Raw genomic sequence first — 14353 nt, 5'->3', positions numbered from 1 at the left:
GTGCGACATACCCATAGTTTCCTGAAAGAATCACATATAAGAGTATGGTTACCTTAAAGTGTTGTTCCCTGTTGTACAAAAAGTTAAAAGGTACACCTAATGTACCTTCAGAGGTACATATAAGAACTCATGGTACATGTGCGGATAATATAGTATATGTGCGGATAATCTAGTGCAATGGTATATTTTCTACCCAATGTATTCAATATAAAGCTGCGTTCGTAACCATGTGGGAGGTGGGAATTTACCAGTTGTGAAGTTGTAAGTACCAGTTGGATGCATTTACATGCTTTGAACTCATTCAGAAATGCCAATTGGACCCTTAATAGAATGCTTGTTTTGTTGTTACTGACGAAAATTCTGCTATCGAGGTAATTTCCTTAGTAGGTGATGTCAGAGGTCAGCATGTGTGAGAAGTGGGAGCTCAGGATGATAGATGAGTTTCCCACTAGCAATTAGGGCCAGTTGAAGGGCCATTCAAATGAATTTTTCCAAGTCGTATGTGGTAAATTCCCTCTTCCCACTTGGTTATGAAAGCAGCATAAGAAATGTAAGTGGGAGCAATGTGTTGGCAAGGGCTCATTAGCATATTGGTGGGCATCACATAAAATATGTTGGATTTGTGCCAACCGTCAGTGGAAATGTTGTACCAGTTTAACACTACTCATGAACTGAAGTATTATTATTTTTGCTTGACTTTTCCTAAATAAATCTATATAACACACTGTTGGTGTTAGAATCTTAATATCACAAACAGAACTGGAGTTATAACCAGTGTTAGGAGGGCATGTAATATTTTAAAATTGTTTTCCCCCTACTTCCCTCAACATTTGAAAGTGCAGTGCCCTGCTGATAATCACCACGATAATTGCCTCAAAACTGAACCTAAACTATACCAAAACTTAGTTCACATATATAACAGATTAAATGAATGAAACAAAGTATGATGGAGAGAAAGGGGGTGAGTTGATGAGTAAGGGGAAGCGAATAATGCATAATTATGCAATCAACAATTGTTAATGAAGAACAGTACGGGCCATTTTATTGTATTGATCTGTTGTAATTATAATCTCAAAATGGCATGTACCCTATATCAGTCCACCGAATCCAAACAGTCTTATCATATCAAATCCAAATCAAATGTTATTTGTCACATGCGCCGAATACAACAGGTGTAGACCTGACCGTGAAATGCTTACTTGCCAAGCCCTTAACCAACAATGCAGTTCAAGAAATAGAGTTAAGAAAATATTTGCAAGTAACACAAGAAAAGTAACACAAAATAACAATAACGAGGCTATATACAGGGGGCACCGGTATCGAGTCAATGTGCGGGGTACAGGTTAGTCGAGGTGATTTGTACATGTAGGTAGGGGTAAAGTGACTTACTCTGGCCTACTTGGAGTAGACTACACAGTGAGAGCGTGTGTAATTGTACATGCTCAACGGCTTTCAATACCTGGGAAAAGATCCACATCGGGCAGCAGGTGAGCTAGTGTCGGGGAAGCTGGCGATGAGGCTTGCGGAACCTTACATTAGCAAGGGGAGAAACGTAACCATGGACAATTTCTTAATTTCACTGCCATTGATGAACAAGTTGCTTGCAAAGAAAACAAGCCTGGGCATCACCATGAACAATGTGAGATGGGAACTCCCTCACTCTGCGCTACAGAAGGCACGTACAAAGATGCTGAAGAATGACTAGACAACAAGGACACAATAAAGAGAGGACCGGAGACTATTGTGCACTACAACCAAACAAAGACATGTCAAAGTGTGTCAAGCAAGTGAAAGATACGAAGAGTAGTGTCAACTGTTAGGACAAGTGATTGGAGTATTTATTTAATTGTGTAATTATAAAAAGAAGCTGTTAATGTGTTCCAACACATATGCTATCTGTTTTATAGTTGTAACAAAGCCACTCCACAAATACTATTTATTGAACACTTGAATTTTTTTCCTGGTGTAACATAAACTAATGAAAATGCTATTGTGTTATTTGAAATAAAAATAAAATCATATTATAATGTAACCCAAGGCCTTCATAAACACAACCACATGATTCATTTTGTGATAGCATATACAATGGCAAGAAAAAGTATGTGAACCCTGGATTCCTGCATATATTTGACATAAAATTTGATCTGATCTTCATCTAAATCACAACAATAGACAAACACAGTGTGCTTAAACTAACAACACACAAATTATTGTATTTTTCTTGTCTATATTGAATACATAATTTAAACATTCACAGTGTAGGTTGGAAAAAGTATTTGAACCCCTAGGCTAATGACTTCTCCAAAAGCTAATTGGAGTCAGGCGTCAACTAACCTGGAGTCGAATCAATGAGACGAGATTGGAGATGTTGGTTAGAGCTGCACTGCCCCATAAAAAACTGTCACAAAATTTGAGTTTGCTATTCACAAGAAGCATTGCCTGAGAAGAACCATGTCTCGAACAAAAGAGATCTCAGAAGACCAAAGATTAATGATTGTTGCCTTGCATAAAGCTGGAAAGGGTTACAAAAGTATCTCTAAAAGTCAGTCCATGTTAAGACAAATTGTCTATAAATGGAGAAATTTCTGCACTGTTGCTACTCTCCCTAGCAGTGGCCGTCCTGCAAAGATGACTGCAAAAGTACAGTGCAGAATGCTCAATGAGGTTAAGAAGAATCCTAGTGTCAGCTAAATACTTACAGAAATCTCTGGAAGATGCTAACATCTCTGTTGACAAGTCTACAATACGTAAAACACTAAACAAGAATGGTGTTCTTGGGAGGACACCATGGAAGAAGCCACCGCTGTCCAAAAAAACATTGCTGCACATCTGAAGTTCGCAAAAGAGCACCTGGATGTTCCACAGCGCTACTGGAAAAATATTCTGTGGACAGATGAAACTAAAGTTGTGTTGTTTGGAAGGAACACACAACACTGTGTGGAGAAAAAAAGACACAGCACACCAACATCAAAACCTCATCCCAACTGTAAACTATGGTGGAGGGAGCATGGTTTGGGGCTGCTTTCTGCCTCAGGGCCTGGACAGCTTGCTATCATCGACGGAAAAATGAATTCCCAAGTTATCAAGACATTTTGCAGGAGAATGTTAGGCTATCTGTTCGCCAATTGAAGCTCAACAGAAGTTAGTTGATGCAGCAGGACAACGACCCAAAACACAGAATGGCTTGAACAGAAGAAAATACGCCTTCTGGAGTGGCCCAGTTAGTCTTGACCTCAACCCAATTGAGATGCTGTGGCATGACCTCAAGAGAGCGGTTCACACCAGACATCCCAAGAATATTGTGAATCTGAAACAGTTTTGTAAAGAGGAATGGTCCAAAATACCTCCTGACCGTTGTGCAGGTCTGATCCACAACTACAGAAAACATTTGGTTGAGGTTATTGCTGCCAAAGGAGGGTCAACCTGTTATTAAATCCAAGGGTTCACATACTTTTTCCAACCTTCACTGAATGTTTACATGGTGTTCAATAAAGACATGAAAAAGTATAATTGTTTGTGTGTTATTAGTTTAATAAGCAGACTGTGTTTGTCTATTTTATGACCAATTTATGCAGAAATCCAGGTAATTTTAAAGGGTTCACATACTTTTTCTTCCCACTGTATGAAATGTATTAATTACACTTAGAATGTTGCAGTCAGAATGGATTCTCATTAGCTTGAACGGTTGAGCACCTCTTTTGACACTGTCTGTTCTGCAATCTTTGTAAGAACTTGTGACAATCACGAGCTGTACTGTTTAGAGCACATATGTCAGAGTCAAGGCCCGCGGGCCACATCCGGCCCGCGAGAAGGTTTTTTACGGCCCCTGGGATGATCTTGATTTATTATTAGAACCGGCCCGCAGACCGCAGCAAGCCGGCAGCCCGCAGATCTTTTACACGCACCAATACTACATTTCCCACAATGCAACGGTGACGCACCGAGCAGTAGGCTGCTTCATTTCAATATTTATTGGCACAGCAGTCGTCAGCATCACAGTAAAATTAACTTTCAGATACCCATCAAAAATGGCAAAACGGAAGGTGGACACTGAGAACCGGGGGTTTCAAACAAGGTGGGAGTCGGAGTAATATGTTCACGAGGTACGCTGGAAAACCTGTGTGTCTTCTGTGGTGGAGAAAGTGTGGCGGACTGAAAGAGTATAATCTGAAGCAACATTTGAAACGAAAACACGCGGACAAAAACAGAATATGGACATGAACAAGGCTACAAAAAGGCAGAGGAATTAAAACGAGGCCTCAATCTCGACAGGCTCTGTTTCAAAAAGCCAAATACAAGGCCAGGCTGCTGTCAAGGCGCAGTTTTATTTTGGCAGAAGAGATCGCTAAATCAGCCCGGCCATTTACGGAGGGGATTCTCATAAAACTGCATGATTAAAGTTGTGACGAAGTTTTGCCCAGAAAAAAGGCAACTCTTTTAAATGTGAGTCTGAGAGAAACACCATTGCCGAGAGATGTAGACCAGTTGTCCATCAATCTAAAAGAGCAGCTTGTGAAAAAGGGAAAAGATTTCATTGCATATTCCTTGGCTGTGGATGAGAGCACCGACATTTCTGACATTGCCCAGTTGTCATTTTCATCCGCGGAGTGGACTCCAGCCTAAGCGTGACAGAGGATTTTTGGCTTACGTCCTATGCATGGCAACAACTACGGGGATGATTTGTATGAAGAGGTGTCAAGATGTGTAAATGAGATGGAGCTGCCTTGGGAAAAAACTCGTGGGTTTGACAACCGACGGAGCACCTGCGATGTGTGGAACAGGAGCGGACTGGTGGCGAAGATACGGGAAAAGATGCAAGAGGAAAACACGCGACAGGTGAGCTGACAGCTTATTCATTGTAATCATTACACCAGGAAGCGTTGTGCGGTAAAGCCCTTGAAAATGGAGCATGTAATGAGCATCATCACGCGCACAGTAACTTTATCAGAGCCAAAGGTTTGATCACCGCCAGTTCAAGGCATTTCTGACGGAGTTAGAACGGAGCATGGTGATTTGCCTTATCACACAGAGGTGCGATGGCTAAGCCAGGGAAAGGTGCTTCAAAGATGTTTCGAGCTTCGTTGAGGAGATTTTGTCTGTTCTTGGACAGCAAAGGGAAAGACACAACACAACTCCGAGACGAAATGTTTCTGTGTGAAATGGCTTTTCTGTGTGACATTACGAGTCATCTGAATGCAATGAACTTGCAGCTGAAGGGTCGGGAATATGTCATCTCTGATATGTACAGTACAGTGAAGGCATTTAAAACCAAACTGACTCTGTGGGAGACGGCAGATGCGGAAAAGAAAATTTGAGCCACTTTCCAAGCTGCCAGACCATGAAAGAGAAGCCTCTCTACCAGTGCGTTCGAGCGCACAGTTGGCTGATAAAATAGGTATGCTTGCCGCTGACTTTCGACGCGATTTGCTGACTTTGAAGCACAAAAAAGCAGGTTGGAACTGCTCGGTAACCCATTTGCTGTTGACGTGGAAAGCTCACCACCAAACCTCCAAATGGAGTTGATTGACCTCCAATGCAATGATGCACTGAGGGCAAAATATGCGGCAGTGGGTGCTGCGGAGTTCGCCCGTTTCCTCCCCGACACAATGCCCCAGCTGCGCATCCAGGCTGCTCAAACGTTGTCTATGTTTGGCAGCACATACCTGTGTGAACAACTGTTTTCTTTGATGAACCTGAACAAAACATCACACAGAAGTCGACTTACTGCTGAACACCTCCACTCAATTCTGAGGATTTCCTCAGCTCAGAGCTTACCCCGAACATTGATGAACTTGTGGAAAAGATGGGACACCACCAAGTATCACCCTCAACCTCAAACAAGTGAACATTACTGTGCAATCACATATTTAGAGTTTTTACTCAGTTAAGTTTAAAAGTTAAAGTTTAATATTTGTTTTCACTGCATGTTACTTCTCCTTAAACAAAGTGTTGTTTTTGATTAATAGATTTTTGCACTTTATTTTATTGTATTTCAATCCAATTATATTTTAAAATATTTCAGTTGAGTGGATGATAGAAAATTGCTATTATTGTTTTTTTCTTTGAAGTAAATTTAGCGCCCCACTTTTGCTAAAATAGAAAATATAGGCTACTGATGGTGCCTTGAATACCGGTTTCTTTCATTTAATGTTCATGTTATGGGGATTTTTATATAAAGGAAATTTGTCTTTTGTGTCTGTTGAAAATTAAAGATTACTGACAGAGCCATAAGAAAATATTGCTTTATTTATCTGATCATATTGGAATATATTTGTTAGGTTTTCAGTAGGTTCAATTAGGTTCACTAGACTATATGCGTCATTTAAAAATTTTTCAATGAACATTCGAACAGTCCGGCCCTCGGCTTGTAGCTAAATTTTTTATTTGGCCCTCCGTCCATTTGACTTTGACACCCCTGGTTTAGAGGTTTAACTTGCGTTGTCATAACCATCAAACATTTAAACTGCTACAACACTTCCACTGTTGGTTGGCACAAATATACATTTATTTGACCACGGGCCCAAATATGCTATGAGCCCCACCAGTACAGTACCCCCACATATCAAAGCACAGTTATGATTGTACCTATATTCAAAATATTGGGTAGAAAAATGTCCTGTTATACCTATAAGGTACCGAACTGTACCATGTGCGTTCATATACACTATATATACAAAAGTATGTGGACACCCCTTCAAATGAATGGATTCGGCTATTTCAACAACACACATTGTTGACAGGCTTATACAATCGAGCACACAGCCATGCCATCTCCATATACAAACATTGGCAGTAGAATGGCCTTACTGAAGAGCTCAATGACTTTCAACGTGGCACCGTCATAGATGCCACATTTCCAACAAGTCAGTTCGTCAAATTTCTGCCCTACTAGAGCTGTCACAGTCAACTGTAAATCCTGTTATTGTGAAAACGTCTAGGAGCAACAACGGCTCAGCCGTGAAGTGGTAGGCCACTTAAGCTCATAGAACAGGACCACTGAAGCGCATAGCGTGCAAAAATTGTCTGTCCTCGGTTGCAACACTCACTACTGAGTTCCAAACTGCCTCTGGAAGCAACGTCAGCACAAGAACTGTTTGTCGAGAGCTTAATGAAATGGGTTTTCATGGCCCGAGCAAGCCTAAGATCACCATGCGCAATGCCAAGCGTCGCTGGAGTGGTGTAAAGCTTGCTGCCATTGGACTCTGGAGCAGTGGAAATGCGCTCTCTGGATTGATGAATCACGCTTCACTATCTGGCAGTCTGACGGACGGATTTGGATTTGGCGGATGCCAGGAGAACGCTACCTGCCAGCTGTAAAGTTTGGTGGAGGAGGAATAATGGTCTGGGGCTGTTTTTCATGGTTCAGGCTAGGCCCCTTCATTCCAGTGAAAGGAAATATTAACGCCACAGCATACAATGACATTCTAGATGATTCTGTGCTTCCAACTTTGTGGCAAGAGTTTGGTGAAGGCCCTTTCCTGTTTCAGCATGACAACGCTCCCGTGCACAAAGCGAGGTCCATACAGAAATGGTTTGTTGAGATCGGTGTGGAAGAACTCGATTGGCCTGCTTAGAGCTCTGACCTCAACGACATTGAACACCTTTGGGATGAATTGGAACGCCGACTGCAATCCAGACCTAATCACCCAACATCAGTGCCCGACCTCACTAATGCTCTTGTGGCTAAATGAAAGCAAGTCCCCGCAGCAATGTTCCAACATCTAGTGGAAAGCCTTCCCAGAAGGGTGTAGGCTGTTATAGCAACAAAGGGGGGACCAACTCCATTTTAATGGCCATGGTTTTGGAATGAGATGTTTGGCTAGCAGGTGTCCACATACATTTGGTCATGTAGTGTATGTACCAGTGAAGTGTACCTTTGACCTTTTTGTAACCCAGGAAGCAACACTGCAGTGTACCCTAGCCATACCCTTATGTTTTGAGAGTGTGTTAATATACTGTATGTTCCAAGCAATAAGTATAAACTTAGTGGCACTGCAGAAACATTAACTGCGCCCCAACCAAGAGGTTGCAAGTTCAAATTCCAAAGGCGTAAATGTATACTCTATGTTATGTGTCCTTGAGGACTGCTACGTTGGTGGTGATAATTGGACATTATTTACTTGATTCTGTGCAGCTTTCAATAAAGTGCAGAAATGCATTCTTGCCAATGTCTGTGATCATACAGTATCTCTTTCACGCTCACAGATCTGGTGGTGTAGCTGCACTGTAGCAAGACATTTCAGGCTGCTAGCGACCAAGAGTTTATGAGCTCAAATCCCATTTAAAGTTTGCAATATATTATTTTTGGGCGACTCGTCATTCTCATTGAAAGCAAGTCTAAGAAGCGGTAGATCTGTTCTATGTGCGCTATTTTTATGCTTCCCGTTCTTAGTTTTCATTCTTGCGTCTTTTGGTTTCGTACACCAGCTTCAAACACATTATTTTGGGTTATGGAAAATATATTTCACAGCGGTTTGGATGGTACAACGATTCTCTACACTATACTTGCTTGTTATGTGACATAAACTGAAATCAGGCGAACTATTCGAATTTTAGCAACCAGGAAATGGTGGAGCGATTTCTGCATTGTGCATCTTTAAAGCTGAGTCACAATTGTGGTCACAGTACAAAATTACAGACAATTTTACAGTAACTGAAATCAGAATACAGCAGCATAATGTCATTTTATAAAAATAACACCTTAAAGTTGCTGTACATTTTTACTTTATTTTTACTGCAACCTCTATTCTTGGCAATAAATATATTGTGAATCTCCATTGTGTCCACAGACCTGGTAGAGCAGCAGGAACTTCAGGTAGCTAGCAGCCAAGAGGTTGAGAGTATAAATCCCAAGGGAGGTTGAGTCCCAAGTAATCAGTATATAGCAGTATACTGTCCATTAACACCTTAATTCTGCTGTAAAAACACGGAACTTATTGTATTTTTACAGCAACTAGACAAAAACCTCCACCGGACCATAACACAATGTTCAGAGAACGTCCTAAAAGCGTCCTTGGGGATGTCCCTGGAACAAACCGGGAACTATATAAAACCTGCAGGGGACCATGACTGTTTAAATGTAATAATGTAAATTATGCCTTTTAATGTAAAATATTTTAAATAACATTTGATACCTGGGCTTTCACACGTGCTCAAATGTTGTAACGTGTAGTGTCATTAACTTCACATTAAATCACATGATCACCTGAGATCACGTGTTCACATGTGAAATTCATGTGTTTTTTTCCATAAGGGAATATTTAAACAACTGTGCCTAAACATGTTAAGTATCAGTATATGTTTGGCTTTGAGTTATTTTATACAGGTATTTATTCTAAATACAAATCATTTCTAGAGAAATAAAGTGGATGCAGACTCCATCCAGATTCTCTCCAGCTGGTCCCAGCTCTGTTTGTACTCTTCCCTACTCCAGTGATGCCATTGTCAAGCCAAATATAGTTTTTTCCCAATGTGATATTTCCCTATAAATAACACTTACATTTTTTTGACTGAAAACACTTCACACTTTCATATGAAAAACCACTCGCACAACCATATACTTTTCTATATGTTTATTAAAAGGTGAAACATTTGACACAGTGGCGGAATGAATGTGAACTTACCTCGTTGAGTTATTGAAGAGTTGATTCGTTGAGTTCTTGAAGAGTTGATTCGTTGAGTTATTGAATCATTCAACTGTTGAAGGCTGCTTTTGTTGCCAGCCTGAAACCCAGCAGACAATGTAGCTGTAGCTTAAACCACACAGAAATCTACATTGTATGCTAGGTCCAGGACCAAGCAAAGATGTCTCGTCAGCTGTCACACACACACACCCGCCCACGCGCACACAGTCTCTGACTGAGTGATCATAGAGAGAATGGGACATTTCATCTTGCCTGTTCTCTGTAGACATATTTCTATGGAAACTGCAGGCGTCACATCCTAAACAATGTTCTCCTCTCTTAAAGGCTCTGTGCTATTGTGCCTGACACATTTGACATTTCCTTCAACTCTGGCTCGCTTTTTTTCTGCTCTCGTCAATTCTCTTTTCTCTCTTTTAGAAAACAGCACAATTCAGAGAAGAATACCAAGAAGAGTTTGAATGGTTCTCGCCAAGGACGGTGCGGAGGGAGAAAATAATTGAGAGGAGAAGAGAGAGAAAAAATTATTCGGATTTTTCGTTGTTGAAATGACAAGCATAGGCATAGAGAGCATCCTGTGCTGCCATGAGATGTAACAGCCCATATGATAACATACTAGACAATCAGAGAGAAATTGAATGTGCAATTAGCCAATCAGTTGGTAATGGGATGTACCACCAGGCCGGAAGTAGGAAGTGGGCAGTGGCGTGTGTTCAGAGACCCAGTAGCCAGATGTAGCTGCTGATAATTACACAGGATCTACACTGCCTACTGAGCAATTGACCCACACGCAAATACAGGCTGCGTGTGTGGTGTGTTGTGGGGGGGGGGGGGGGGGGGGGGGGGTGGTAGATAGAGGAATGGCTGCAGATATAGAAGAGGATCATGTGGGGGGGGGGGGGGGGTAGATAGAGGAAGGGCTGGCAGATATAGATAAAGGATCATGTGGGGGGGTAGATAGAGGGAATGGGCTGCAGATATAGATAAAGGATCATGTGGGGGGGGAGATAGAGGGAATGGGCTGCAGATATAGATAAAGGATCATGTGGGGGGGTAGATAGAGGGAATGGGCTGCCAGATATAGATAAAGGATCATGTGGGGGGGGGGGGGTAGATAGAGGGAATGGGGCTGCAGATATAAGATAAAGGATCATGTGGGGGGGGGGTAGATAGAGGGAATGGGCTGCAGATATAGATAAAGGATCCTGTGGGGGGGGGGGGATAGAGGGAATGGGCTGCAGATATAGATAAAGGATCATGTGGGGGGGGGGGGGGTAGATAGAGGGAATGGGCTGCAGATATAGATAAAGGATCGCCATCGTGGGGGGGGGTAGATAGAGGGAATGGGCTGCAGATATAGATAAAGGATCCACGTTGATGAAATTGCATTGCCTTCATCTTGGTCGTCATTCCTCATATGATCATTGGGTCCATTCTGGTTAGAGAGAGAGAGAGAGAGAAAGTGGGAGAAAGAGATGGTCAATATTGGGTAAGGAATCACAAGGCAACATTGACTGTAGCTATTAAGAGAGAGGAGAAGGAAGGGGGAGGGAGGAGAAGAAACAAGGAGAGAGAATGGGGTGAGAGACAGAGAGAGGATGGGGGTGAGAGGAGAGGGGTGAAGGAAGAGGAGAAGGGTGACGAGGGAGAGACAGAACAGATAGAGAGGATGGGGTGAGGGGAGGGAAGGATATGGGAATTATCTCTCTATAGCTATCTCTAAGCATGGCATTATCAGTTTCAGATTCCTGACATTCTTTCCCATTAGGCCTGGGGCAGCTGGAGGCAGCGGCCACTGCCATGTCAGCTCCACATTGACTCTGATGCCACACTTGTGGGTCTTGCATTCTCTTTTAGGGAGATGTTTCCTTTAGGCACTTTGCTCTAGGCACTGATCAGCTTACCCTCTCCAAATCCTAACCTGAACCATTAGATACAAAGTTTACTTCTGATCTAGGATCAGCTTACCCTCCACGAATACCATAAAAAATAAGTCATATGGGGACAAATCTGTATGAGGTTATCATGGCAGTCATTTACCGTATATATCATACATCATTTCCTCTAGGGAAAACTCAACCACCTATTTGAAGTGGGAAAGGGAGGAAAGAAGAGGAGAGGACATGGGAAGGAATGGAGTGAAGGAGAGTAAAGAGGAGAGAGATATTGAGTGATGGATGAACAAATGGAGAGGCAGATCAGAACATGGAGAGGGAGAGTGGGAAGGATGCATACTGTGTGAAAACCAGCTGATGCTCACTTGACTCCAAGTCTCTTTCTCTCTCGCTATGTTTGATTCTAGCAATCTGTGTGGCCCAAAACTATGGCCTTTTCTCTTTCTAGAATTGTGTGCTTTTGGAGTGTTTTGGCTGGTGATGACATTAGTGTTGAGAGTTCAATGTGTTCAGTGAGTTTGAGTCCCATGTCAAGACTGACATAGGACTTGCAGTGTTGACTGAGAGACAGAGAGAGTTGTTGAGTGGGTTGAGTATGTGATGCAGGGCTGACATTGGTGATGACTGCTGTAGAGAGGAAAGTAGTGTGCCACATCAGTCGGAGGTGGTGGCAGTGAGATCACTAGATCAACTAGGCAATGGGATGAGCCAAACTTCTGATGATATTGTCACTTCTGTACTTTTTAGCACGGCCAATAGTGACTACTGGGCAGTGGACTATGTACTGTATGTGTGGTAGGGTGGTGGAGCATGGCCTGGGGCTGTGGGGAGGAATGCGCTTCCTGGATCCACATGAATGAATTGAGAAGGACCCGGTACATTCCAGAGAGAGCGAGAGAGAGAGAGAGAGCGAAGGAGAGAGAGAGAGAGAGAGAAGAGAGAGAGAGGAGAGAGAGAGAGAGAGAGAGAGAGAGAGAGAAGAGAGATGAGAGAGAGAGAGAGAGAGAGAGAGAGAGAGAGAGAGAGCAAGCAGGAGTGCGCCACTGAGCTACAAAGCAGGGCTGGGGTCAATTCAGTCATTTAACTATGTTCAGTTCTTTTTAAATCAGGAAGAGAATATTATTTTGACCCTGACCCTGCTACTGAGCATGCCCAGTCCCCAGAGAGCTTGCTGATTGGAGGAGGAATACGGCATATAGCTGTTGCTATAGGACTTAGGAGGGCTGAAATACAGTGTCTTACCTGTAGACAGATGTTAGAACTAGGATAGCTGATGTCTAGTGGTAGTTGAAGGTCAGCAGGGCGGCTGACAGCACAGTGCTATTGTGAGCATGGCCACCCTGGTGACTGTGGCTTGGTACACTCAGGACTGCTCTGACACCTATAACACACACAATGCAACAAGTCAGTGACAGGGGTTCATGTTTCACTTCTGATCATAACTTGATCAAGACTTACAGTGTCAGTAAACCTGTAATCTCTCATGAAAAGATCTACATAAACATAACTGGTACGGTAGAATCTGTCGGGAAGGAATGGGATGTGTGGGATAACCAGCAGCATTAGTTCCAGTGTTTTGTTTTTTTCATCACTGGTTATTCGAACAAATCATGATTTCGCAGTTGTTAGCATCTTTCTAGTTTCGGAAAGGGTCATTTGGGCTGTAACTGTCAAAAAGAGAGGGTGGAGCTTCTCGTTCTGGTCCCGCTCCTTGTTCTAGTATCTCTTCCTCTCTTCTCTTAACACGTATGGATACAGAAATTAATCGAGCAGCTTACCAACTACGTGAGAATTTAGTTCTGGGTTAACCGAGATTAGCAAACCTGGAGTATACTGCAAACCCAGTGAAAACATTAAAACGTGAGTATTGTGTGACTGCGTTTGTGTGTGTAATGGTAACAGACCTAAACCAGTTAGACTTAGTTTACATGATCAGTGATACGGTGATACAGTATGTTCCACTTTCCATCCTTCTATCTTATCTGCTTCTTTACATCCTTTGATAATGCTGTGTGTGTGGGTGTGTGGGCGTGCGTCCATGTGATGCTGCCATTGTGGCCTATCAGAAGTGGTCCAGTGTATGTAAATGGCTCAGTTGTTTCCAGTGTAGCCCAAAGCCTTACGGTTGAGAGGGACACTACAGATGTAGGATCTTCATTTGAGCCAGTTTGCTATAGCAGGACAATAACCCTGCAGCAACAGGAAATGTGAATTACTATGTGGATTGTAATTCATGGACATTTTATAGGGGTTGAAACATTTTTATTAGGGTAAATCAAGTCTGAAATGTCAAAGTGGAAAAGACATTCTTTAGAAGCCTTTTTTAAAACTCAAACACATTACAAGTTTGCATCTCCTGCTGTGCAGGGAAATTCTCAGCAACAAAAGAGTGATTAAATTAAGATCCTACATCTGTAGTCTTACTCAGCAGGACACGGTCAATGGAAGCACAATCACACACTATACAGCCATTGGAGTGGATCCTTTTCTGTTCACTGATGTACACTAGTCCAAACTCCACTGACAAAATACCATTTGATTTATAGATACAGTAGGTTAGAATCTCTACAACACTTCAAGCCAGCAAGCATCCAAATACAAGCTGTAATAGGCACATAAGTTTATATAGAACACAATATAAAACATTGTGACGAGAGATAAAGAAGGGTTGAGACCAGCGCTGTGTGTGTGTATATATAAGCGTACGGCTATTCCTGGAGTGTGGTGCGTGTTTCAGTTGATGTGGGTTTCCTCCTAGCTGCCTGGGAGATGACTGGGCCTGACCACATCCACGCACACGCACACGCACACACACAC

The 14353-nt window shown here is 42.5% G+C and overlaps 1 long non-coding RNA gene across 2 annotated transcripts in view; it reads right to left on the bottom strand.

Annotated features, from left to right (window-relative positions):
- Nucleotides 1-10812: 10812 nt before the first annotated feature.
- The window catches only part of LOC111959878 (uncharacterized), a 34521-nt gene continuing 30980 nt past the window's right edge, over nucleotides 10813-14353 (bottom strand). For both annotated transcript variants that reach the window (XR_002876732.2, XR_002876657.2), the window contains 2 exons: nucleotides 12779-12917; nucleotides 10813-11076 (listed from right to left, as the gene is read on the bottom strand). This is a non-coding gene — a long non-coding RNA (uncharacterized lncRNA). The remainder of the gene's footprint in view (nucleotides 11077-12778; nucleotides 12918-14353) is intronic.

This window comes from Salvelinus sp. IW2-2015, linkage group LG36, assembly GCF_002910315.2.
Source record: "Salvelinus sp. IW2-2015 linkage group LG36, ASM291031v2, whole genome shotgun sequence".
NCBI lineage: Eukaryota > Metazoa > Chordata > Actinopteri > Salmoniformes > Salmonidae > Salvelinus > Salvelinus sp. IW2-2015.
The sequence above is the reverse complement of the archived record's forward strand: the minus strand, read 5'-3'. Positions and strand labels throughout refer to the sequence as shown.